Below are 11,684 nucleotides of genomic sequence, written 5' to 3'. Positions count from 1 at the left end.
TGATGTTGGTATTTTGATAGAAATTACATTGAATCTGTAGATGGCTTTGAGCAGTACAGTCATTTTCATGACATTTATTAATTCTGCCAATCTATGAGCATGGGATGCATTTTCATTTGTTTGTGTCATCTATGATTTGTTTCAGCACTCTTTTGTAGTTCTCCTTGTAGAAATCTTTCACCTCCTTGGTTAAGTATATTGCTAGGTATTTTTGTTGTTGTTGTTTTTGCAGCTGTTGCAAAAGGGATTGAGTTCTTGATTTGATTCTCAGCTTGGTCGTCATTGGTGTATAGCAGTGCTACTGATTTGTGTACACTGATTTTGTAACCTGAGACTTTACTGAAATCATTTATCAAATCTAGGAGTCTTTTGGAGGAGTGTTTAGGCTTTTCTAGGTATATGATCCTATCACTGGCATACAGTGATAGTTTGATTTCCTCTTTTGCAATTTGGATGCCCTTTATTTTTTTGTCTTGCCTGATTAATCTGGCTAGGACTTCTATTGTTTCTATTTCAGAAGAAGAGGAAAATGATGCACAAAAACTGCCAAAGATTTGATTAAATTTGCTTAATAATTTGGTCTCTAGAAGCAAAACCCAGAAAAGGGTTTGTTATCCCTAATTTCATAGCGCTAGAAGACTTGTGACATCCATGTACTTTGTACATAATTCATAATTTTAAAATGGCAGGGCTGCTGCATAAGGAGGCCTCACCCCCATGTGGGGACATCAGGTGTGCTGATGAAAGATGATGACCTCCACAAAGATGTCAAGACATGTATGGGATATGAAAGGGAAGCTCACATGGGTGGACCTTAAGCTCCTTAAAGACAATAAGGTAATGGACAATGAGGGCTTCTTTTGGCTATGAATAAAAGTCTGTTTTAGGGACTGAGTGGTCTATTTGGAATTATGCTTGGCTGTCTGTAATCTCATAGTGTAACATTTTTTTCTCTGTACAAGCATTGTCTAAGTAGAAGATTATGTCATCAAAATGAATAGAATGTTACTCTGTGACACTGGAGGACACAAAAAATGTGCAAAAGCATTTTCACAAAACGACATAAAGCCTGATTATCATTGTTTGGGGTTACATTAACTCCAGAAAGAAAATCCATAGCTTTGAATTTAAAACGATTTTGTCTAAATTAAAATCTTTTGTTTTAACTTTAGAAAGAGAAAAATTGTCTTCCAAAACATAGAGCAAAGCTTAATTACCTAGATCTCTACTGTTGTACTTAGTCAGTTTATTTTGAAATGTCCATAGGGAGCAAATCCTTAGACATGAAAACCTCCGTTAGGTTCATGGCTGGGCAAAATATGACTCTTATTTTTTATGTATAAAGCATATATATATATGTATATATAAAATAAGTAATCTGGTACAGGGTATATCTGTGGTATTAAATTTGCATGGAAGGGCATTAGGAAAAAAATCGTAAAAAGATCCTTAAGGGGATGATGATGAAAAAAAAGTTGAGAAACTCTGCTGTAGATGGGTTGAGCCAAACTGTGACTTTTATGGAGCCCCTGAAGAAAGTAACTTGTCCCACCTCAGATCTGATTCTGGTTCATTTAACCTAAATAGAGTACTGAGTTGAGGTGAATCTAGGTAATTTGGATAAAAATACATTACAAACTCAAATGGGTGGATATAATTTTGAAAACTATGTGTGAGGTAAATTATGCAGAAGTTAGTATTTCCCTGACTCATGGAAATAATGACTTCCAGGGTAATTTTCTTTTTCCCCTTGATTTTGATGTCTTGGCATTGTAAGTCACATGAATTGCAGAAGGCTTTCAGAGCCCATTACAGTCATTAAATAATGAACACTCTTCAATTTCTCACCAATTCCATTAAGAATGACATCATCAATTTCTAAACCCAAAGACATGGACCAGCCCTTTTTAATATTACAGTACAGTTTGTTGGTAGAGTTGGGATTCAAGGCTATTTTTTTTAATTTTAGGAGTTTCATTCAGTTTCTTTTAATCATTTAATTAGCAAATATTTGTGAAACACAAAAGATGTAATGAATATAAATGTCAGGCCTATGAGGCAAAAGATTTAGAAGATAAAAAGAGAAACTCACTAGTCTAATAGAGAATGGAGAAACAATATAGAAATTCATGAGAATTTATTTAGTAATCTGATAATCTAACCTAAGCAAAAACAAAACAAAACATCTGGTCTTTATATAACATGTGTTCTGTTTGGGGCAGTAATATGTTCAATACAAACTTCACAGACCTGGCTGGGTGTAGAGGCTTATGCCTGTAATCCCAGCACTTTGGGAGGCCAAAACTGGTGGATCAATTGAGGTCAGGAGTTTGAGAGCAGCCTGGCCAACACGGTGAAACCCCGTCTCTTCTAATAATACAAAAAAAATTAGCCGAGCATCATGGCACATGCCTGCAGTCTCAGTTACTCGAGAGTCTGAGGCAGGAGAATCACTTGAACCCAGGAAGTAGAGGTTGCAGTGAGCAGAGATCATGTCACAGCACTCCAGCTTGGTTGACATAGCTAGACTCCATCTCAAAAAAAAAAAACCAAACTTCACAGAACTAATCAGGAGTCTCAAGGAAATAAGTAGGAAGCATGGTAAAGACATTTTACATTTATTTTGGAAAAACAGAATCTACTGATACTCAGGGAAAGAATTAACCATAGTAGTGAGTAGAAATGTGTGACAGGGCTGGATGTGGTGGCTCACACCTATAATCCTAGAGCTCTGGGAGGCCCAGGAAGGAGGACTGATTGAGCCCAGAAGTTTGAGACAGGCTGAGAAACATAGCGAGACCCTGTTGTGACAAAAATACGAAATAAAAAAGTAAAAATTAGCTAGGCATGGTGGCATATGTCTGTAGTCCCAGCTTCTCAGGAGGCTGAGGCAGGAGGATCACTTGGGTCAAGGAGGTTGAGGCTGCAGTGAACCAGGATCTCACCACTGTACTCCCGCCTGAGTGGCAGAGTGAGACCCTGCCTTAAAGAAAAAATAAAGTGACAGGTTGTATTATTATTTTATTTTTTTGTAGTTAGCTATTTAATGAGGTTCTTAAGACGTTTAGAACCCCAATTTGTGAGGATAAATTCCACTCGTCAGGGCAAACACAGATCACAGGTAGCCCTGGAGCTGAGGAACAGCTTTGATTTTTGGTAGAATTTGTGAGTCCACAGCTTTCTGATCAATCTTGCGCTGCTCTGTAATCTCATATTTCTGTTTCTGTGTCGAAGATCTCACCTTCCTGGTGTCTGGGCTTCCACTCCTGCTGCTGCTTGAAGTAAGCATCAGTAAGATGTTTTGGGATTTTGACATTGCTGATATCGATTTTGGTTGAGGTGGAATGACAAATTTCTGGTGTGTTCTTCGTAGAGGAACTCGATTGAGGACCAGAGGTCCAGTCACAAGTAACAAGCCACTAGCCAGCTGCTTCAGGAAAACCACCCTCTTGCCCCTGTGGTGTCCAGTGAGGGTGATCAGAATGGTCCCAGGGGTAATGCTGGCTCGCAGTTTTCTCACGTGCTGACTGAAGGGTTTTTTGCCGTGGCTCAACAGCTTTCGAGGCACATCTTCAGTAGGATAGTATCTAGGCATTTTGCGAAGTTTAACCACCCGGGTACCGCCGTTCTTGTCACCACCAACTGGTTTTGTAAGAGTTGCAAGAACCTTCTCCTTCTTTTTCTTTTCAACCTTGGATTTAGCGGCTGAGTACTTCCTCTTGTACATGGCCTTTCTGGAACACATGGCAGATCGGGAATACCTGCCAATTCCTCTGACAAGGACAGGGTTGCAGCTGCAATGGGGCTTCCCCTTCTTGGGCTTCTTAGCCTTGAGGTTACCCTTTTTCACCTTGCCACCAGCATCAGCCTTCTTGGCTTCGGGTTTCTTCTCTTTAGTATCTGGCTTCTCAACTTTTTCACCCGCCATCTTGCGAGATGGGAAAGAGCGGTTGTATTACTATTGATCAATATCTACTTCCCCATCTTATGGAAGGACAGACTTGGTCATGTGACTTGCTTCAGCCAATGAAGGCTGGCAGATCTGACATGAATCACACCCAGGTGGAAACTTTGACAGCTGGTTGAAACTTTGATGCCCTCATTTCTTTGCAGCAATGCTTACAATTGTTTCAGAAGGAGGCTGCTCCTTCAGGCTCATCCCAGAATGAGAAGAGACGCAGAGCTGCAGTGAACCATGGGTGAGAAATGGACTTCAGCTCTTGTAAGCTAATTGTGTTTGTTACTGCAGCCCAGCCTTATCTGACTGTTACTGAAAGCTAGACTGGCAAGATATAAATGCATAAATGCAATTTTGATGAGGCCGATAAATGAACACTGTGGAGAATCCTTACTTCTAGAGAAAACCAGATGGATGGAACTCAATAGAAGAGGTGATGTGTATAGTCTAATGGTCCTTCAATAGACAAGGCAGTGCAATTATTGCTGGTTATATTTTATGTATATATATATATTTGTACATTTTTCTATTTAAGTTAGCAGAGAGAGAAATAAAACTAATTATTCAAAGGGGGAAGATAAGTAATGGAAAGGGTTTCTGATTGCTTTATTATTTTTCAACCTCTCAATGTAGTTCATATTAATTTGCTTCCCTCAGAAAGTGGGTAGTTTCAATAGTTTCAGGGAAGGAAAAACCTAACACAATTTGTTTGCCTGTGACCTCAGGGTAGAGTTTTTCTATCATTTTCCCATAACTTCTTCCAGTGCTCTAACTTACTATTTCCATTCTGCCACATGAATTATATTGTTTTTTGCCTTTTACCTTCTTTTCCTTGAGTGTGACTGCTATCACTACAACAGCACCTCTTTAATGCTCTTGATGCATGGAGGAGGAAGAACCAACCCAAGTAAAACGATGAAGATTAATAGCTAACATTTTTAAAGCACTCACAATGATCAGACACTCTTGTAAGAGTTTCCCATGGATTATCTCATTTAAGTCCTCATAACAAGCCTGTTAGGTAGGTACTATTATTAGCCCCGTTTATCACTATACGAAACAGACACAGAGAGGTTAAGCAGTTTGTTTAAAATCATTACAGTCAATGAGTGGAAGAGCCTAGATTTATGAACCTAGAAAGTTAGAATTAAGAGCCATAAAGCATTTTTTTTTTTTTACCCACTCTGAGTCTGCCACTAATAAGTGGTGCAAATTTGAGAAATGTTTTAAGTCTCTGGGCCTCAGGTTTTCATGGTCCCAATAAAAGAGATTGAGTAAGGAAGTCTTCCAGTTGTAAAACTCTATAAATTTATGGATGAGTAAACGGGCACATTTAAATCATTTTTATGATTTTGGTATGACCAAAACTGTGTGACCTCTGGCAAGTGTCTTAACCTTTCTGAATCTCTCCCTTTATGTGTAAATTGTCAGTAATACCTATCTCAGAGATTTGTTGTCATGTTTAAGTGAGATTATACAAATTGGTGTTTTTGTTAATTTTAAAGAATACAAATGTAAGCAATTATCACTGTGTAAAAGATACTATTTATCCATTCTTTCGTTGAGCCATCCATTCATCTACCCATCCAATAAATACATTTTTAGTAAATGTCATTTGCAAAGGTGAAAATTATAGTCCCCTCTCCTGAAGGAGGTCACAATCTAAGTGGGAGACAGATACACAAGCAACTAGCACATAAGGTGATACATGCACATGGGAGGCAGGTTTGGAACACAATTAGTTTTTCTGAATGACATAAAGTAGGCTGATGCAGTGAGAGAGGCTTCGCATAGGAGGTAGAAGTTAAAATGAGATCCAAAGATGCAAATCATATAAAGTGTATGTTCATGTGGGTGTCGGATGGTGGGGGATACTCCAGGAGAGAAACAGATTAGGCAAAGACGCAGACCTGTAGGATAGCAAAGCATATTTGAGGACTTACAAGTAGATTGTGAAGCTTAGAATGCAAACTTCAAGGGTGGGGGAGGTGGAGCTAGAGCCTCAAGGGTCTTGTATCCTGTATTGGGGAGGTTAGACTCTATCCTACAGGAGATAAGAACCTACAGGAGAATTTTATTTTATTTTATTTTATTATTTATTATTTGAGACAGAGTCTCACTCTGTTGCCAGGCTGGAGTGCTGTGGCACTATCTCGGCTCACTGCAACCTCTGCCTCCTGGGTTCAAGCAATTCTCCTGCTTCAGCTTCCCGAGTAGCTGGGATTGCAGGTGCCCGCCATGAGGCCCGGCTAATTTTTGTATTTTCGGTAGAGACAGAGTTTCGTCATGTTGGCCAGGCTGGTCTCGAACTCCGAACCTCAAGTGATCTGCCCTCCTCGGCCTCCCAAAATGCTGGGATTACAGGCATGAGTCTCTGCACCCAGCCTACAGGAGAATTTTAATGGGAGGAATGTGATTATATTCACAAATGGAAAATACCAGCCTAGAGGTGCTGTGGAGGATAGAGTGGCGGGAATGAGACGACAAGAAGCAAATTGATGGCAAGGGGCACCTCTCCTGCTCACTGTGTAGGCCTCAAGCAGCGAATTGGCCATGAATATTTCTGAAACTGTAGCCACGAGAAAGTTCGAGTTTGTGCGGCATACCAGGTGGGAAGAGAAAGGGATTATAGGGACAAGTGTCCATCACCAGTGCTTCCCTTGGTACCAGCTTAGAGCTGAACAGTGGAGGGCGCAGACTGTGTATGGGTGAATTCCGAAAAACAGCACAATGGCAGCACAACCCAATAACAACCTTGTCATCTGGCAAGGTTCACTCAGAGATGGCTAAAATTGTGTTGTTCTTGGGAATTCACCCATACACACTCTGCACCCTCCACTGTTCAGCTCTAAGCTGGTAACAAGGGAAGAACCTGTGATGACTGGGTGATTACATGAAGCTGATGTTACTTTGACCATTATATTCACTCTCTTGTCCCTTTAAAGTTAACTCCAAGCAGAGCTAACTTCAAACTGTAGCGAAATTGCCATGTGTGTTTTTTTCCTTTGTTCTCTTCTTTTTTTCTGATGGAAGCATCAGAAGGTAGGAAAGTCAGAGGCCTGGATAATCCAAGAATTATTTAATTAATTTCTAACCCTCCCCCTCTATTGACCTGAAAAAGTAAAGGCAGATATCCAAGGGCATAATATTTATATATCTTTTCATATATATAAATATACGTTTATGTCTTTCCACATACATAAATTAAAATTAACACTTGTTCTCAAGATTTGTGTTATATTAATACAGAATAATGTAGAATATCATAAGGGTGCCAACCCTGGAACCAGGCTGTCTGGTTTCAAGTCTTGGCTCAACCTTGGGCAAGCTACTTAACTTCTCCATGCCTCAGTTTCTTTAACTATAAAATAGAGAAAATTATAGTTCTTATAAGTTCAAAGAGTTTTGAAGGGTTTGATGAATATTAAAGGCTTAGAACAGGTTCTGGACTATAGAAATAGCTTAATTGATGTTAAGTATTATTGTTACTAGCCATGATTAATTTTCCTGCTGCTGAGGAAGCAAGTTTGCCTGTCCAGGGGTATTTCTAAAGACAGGAATGTAGAATTTAAATATATGGCAAGGAAGAGGCCTGTCTTTACTCAGCATAGAGTTGAATACAGCCAGAGAACAGTGAGAGAGAGAACCTTAGAATTGGAAGGTCAGGAATTGCTTTTAGACTCATCTTTCTGATTACAATTTCTGCATGCTAGACATTTGCAAACTACTCTCCTCCAGTAGAACTGATTCTGGTGGTGGTATCCTACTCTCTGTTCTCATTGTTCCCCAGTATCAACTAGCCTTGAACCTGACTCCCTCTGACTTATATGATCACTGGTACAGACGTACTTTACAACTGTTAGAACTTCTAGGTCCTTAGCATTGGCTAAAAGCCACAGCACAGGAGGTATCTGTGCTGCCTATAAATAGAGCTGTGTCTGGGTTGGTGCCAACTCCTTCTCTACCAGAAATACTTAATAATCTCCTGGCTGATGGTTACAAACTGGCTTCCTAGCAGAATGGCAACAATCAGCATCTTCAGCTTTAGCTTTATTCTATAAGTCTTTGAACATTGGGGCTGGTTTTTAGTAAAAGAATGAATAGATATATGGATGCAGTAGGAATTCCCTTTACTTAATTCACAAAGCATAGAAAGAAAGCAGTGGAAGAAAATGGCTGGTGAATCTGATTTCAAAAAACATAAATTTAAAATACAATATCAAAAATCGTAAGCAGTGTTACAACGCAGATGACAAATTTGAAAAATTTTATGAGGAAAAATAAAGAAATTAATTTCATTGAAGTGTAAATGACACATAAATCAATAAGGAAAATATTGAAATTGGAGCAAGAATGAGAAGAGGTAATTCTAGGCAGAGATAATTAAAATCAATAAACATGATAACTTCTCAACTTCACTAATAATCACATAAATGTAAATAATAAAGATACATTATTTTTTGCCTATGACAATAGTAATGATTGAAATAGGTAATAATTCTGACAAGGTTACTGTAGCATTGATTCCATTTTACATTGTCTAACTAGTACAATGCTTCAGAAACAGAATTTGACAGTATAATAGAAGGGGACTCAGAAAACTCCATATCCTTTGATCCAGTGATTTTAGTTCTAGAAATCTTCCCCATGGAATCAGAAATTTTTGCACAGATACGTTTACTATAGTATTGTTATATAGCAAATAAACCCAGTACCATCATCATCAACAACAAATTAACCCAAAACAAAAACCTGGGAAAAGCTGGGAAAAAGTATGCCTAATGAGTTAAAAATAGGGAATGATCAAATAAATTATAGTTTACTTGTATGGTAGGATTAAAAAAAAAAACCCATCATATTTTTAAGGCAGCCATCATTAATCAAGTCCAGAAATCATGTTTAACAACATGGAAATGCATGTATGTGTACATCACACTTTATTATCTATTAGATATGATGGACTTATACTAAGCTGTTATGTGGAAGAACTTTTATTAATCTAGGGATGTATACATACATATGTCATTATATATGCAAGTATAATACATAATTTTACCGTAATACATTATAAAATACATAAAATTGTATGTGTATTATAAAATACATTTTGTAAAAGTAGGATAAAAGTGTTATAATACATAATTGTATTACAATAAAATGCTTATATTTAAAAAAGTAAATCTATACATACAAAAACACATATATACATATGTAGAAACTAAAGATCAGAAGAAAACAAATGAAAATTTTAATAGTAGTTGTTGCTCACTAATAGGGAATAAAAGGGCTGCAAGCAACTAAAAATAGCACGAAAAATCCTGCTACAGAGATATGATTTACACAGCATTTTTGCATAGTTTTCATCATCTTGAGTCTCATTACAATCCTATGGGTAAGTGCAGGCAGGTATTATTTCTCCTCTTTATAGAAAAGATGCTGAGGCTCAGGGAGATACTTGGTTTAGTCAAGGTCACCAGGCTAATAATGAAAAGCAGAGCTGAAATTTGAACATGGGTCATTTGACGCCATGTCTGGAGCTACCCTCACTAAACTAAGGTGACTGTAAAATCACTTGGCTAGAAAATCTATAGCTACAGAAAGGCCAGGAAATGGTGGAACCTATAGTTCTAATTCCTGAAAGTCTCATGGGCGTTAGCAAGAAATAGAAAACATGTATTGAGAGTCTAGATTATAGTTATATGCAGATTAAACGTTCTACAGGTATAAAGGAAATTATTTGTTATTGAAAACATTTTATTGTACTGGCTAAATTGAAGAACCTTTTTCGTGAGTCATTCCTGAGATCTTTGAAGGAAAGTAAATGGGTATTTCCTCATTCTACACAAAGGGAAACAAATTCATAAATAAGGGAAGAATATTCTTTACACCCTCACACATTAAAACAGTAGACAAGGCAGCCATCATTAATCATGTTTAGAAATAATGTTTAGCAACATGAAAATGCATATATGTATACATCACACTTTATTATATATTATATATGATGGACTTATACTGCATTCTACACAAAGGGAAACAAACTCATAAATAAGGGCAGAATACCCTTTACACTCACACATTAAAACAGTAGACAAGAGTAGGATAAATATCACATTCCAGTCTTCTTGTGTCATGTACTGGCTTCATATTCCTAGCATGCTGAAGAGGGTGTGTTACTGAGGAGGTACTTGCGACTGGTTAAGGGGTGAGTGCATATGTGCTACTCGCTGAGATGCCTGCCTCTCTATTTCAAGTTATTTATTTTCATATTCTATTCTATGGTCTCAAATAAGAGCTTGGACATTCTTAGTCAAGAGTCTTGGAATCAGAAAAATGAGCATCAGAGTAATTTCATACACACTAGGAAGCCACAGGGCGTAACCTTCACTCTTCTCCTATCTGAAAAAAATGATACTCCGGTTGGTACAGGAAGCTTTGTGAGTCAGTATCTCCTGCATGCCAATTATTCTTATCTCTTAGAATCAGATTTATTTTATTTCATCAGTAAGTCTTTCATCTTGAGGAGTTATCTACTTAATCAAGCTCTAAAAGTTTTCCCTCAGTTTTCCAAGTTTGCTTGGCAATTTTTTTTCTGACTTTTCTAAGTATTTTTCTTAATTTACCAAATTGCTTTGCATAGAAAAACCTTGTGTTCATTATTTTTTTTTTAATTGTATTTTTTGAGAGGGAGTCTTGCTTTGTTGCCCAGGCTGGAGTGCATTGGCACAATCTTGGCTCACTGCAACCTCTGCCTCCTGGGTTCAAGTGATTCTCCTGCCTCAGCCTCCTGAGTAGCTGGGATTACAGGTGTGTGCCACCACGTCCAGCTAATTTTTGTATTTTTAATAGAGACAGTGGTTTCCCATGTTGGTCAGGCTGGTCTTGAACTCCTGACCTCAAGTGATTCGCCTGCCTCGGCCTCCCAAAGTGCTAGGATTATAGGCGTGAGCCACCATGCCTGGCTGATTATTCTTAAAATGTAAAATACTATGTCAATTTATTTTGTGCTTGTTTCTACCTTTGTGCTATGACATATAGATAAACATTCTGCACAAAGACACTAGTAAATATTAATAGCTGATTAGAAATTATAATTTATACAAATATGGAATACTGTCTAATATCAGTATTTTGGTATTCTGTGCATTATAAAAAAGAAATGCTTCTTAAGTTCTGATAGCTCTTATCAACATTAAAATCATAACCCAAGATGACCCAAAAGTAGATAGATAGGTTCATCTTCAATTACATCTTTACTGGCCTTCTTCACCTCATGCCTTGTTATTTAATCCCTCCATTTGTGCCCTACACAAATGGGAAGGATTTATTGTCTGGGTTAGACTACTGTACATAGCAATGTGCTAGGTGATAAAAGGGTAACAAAAGCATATACCATGACTGAAAAAGAACACCAGTTTTTGTATGTACCTACAGAATGTAAGTGCATTATGTTAGGCACTTTGCATAGTTCTGTGGCTTTAATAGGTTTGTAATATACTTAGGGAAAGAAACAAAACATTCATTTTAAATTAAATAGCAATATAAAATAGTGATCAAGAATATGCAACCTGTAAAAACATATACTGGAGGGCAGCTTGATTTCAAGAGTGGAGAAATTGCTGCATGGTAGTCATCAAGAAAGTTTTCACCCTTCTGTGGGAAGAGTGACAGTGCAATGTAGTGGGTAATAGAATCAGCTTTGGATCAAGAAAGGCCTGGGTTTGAA

General features: G+C 37.8%; 1 pseudogene across 1 annotated transcript; it reads right to left on the bottom strand.

Moving 5' to 3' along the window:
- Positions 1 to 3,064: 3,064 nt before the first annotated feature.
- LOC105532227 lies at positions 3,065 to 3,944 on the bottom strand (annotated as a pseudogene). Its single transcript, XR_001004942.1, has one exon. The product of XR_001004942.1 is annotated as a 60S ribosomal protein L6 pseudogene (transcript).
- Positions 3,945 to 11,684: the final 7,740 nt, after the last annotated feature.

The sequence above is a fragment of the Mandrillus leucophaeus genome, unplaced genomic scaffold (genome assembly GCF_000951045.1).
Source record: "Mandrillus leucophaeus isolate KB7577 unplaced genomic scaffold, Mleu.le_1.0 Scaffold940, whole genome shotgun sequence".
NCBI lineage: Eukaryota > Metazoa > Chordata > Mammalia > Primates > Cercopithecidae > Mandrillus > Mandrillus leucophaeus.
This window is presented reverse-complemented; position numbering and strand designations above follow the sequence as displayed.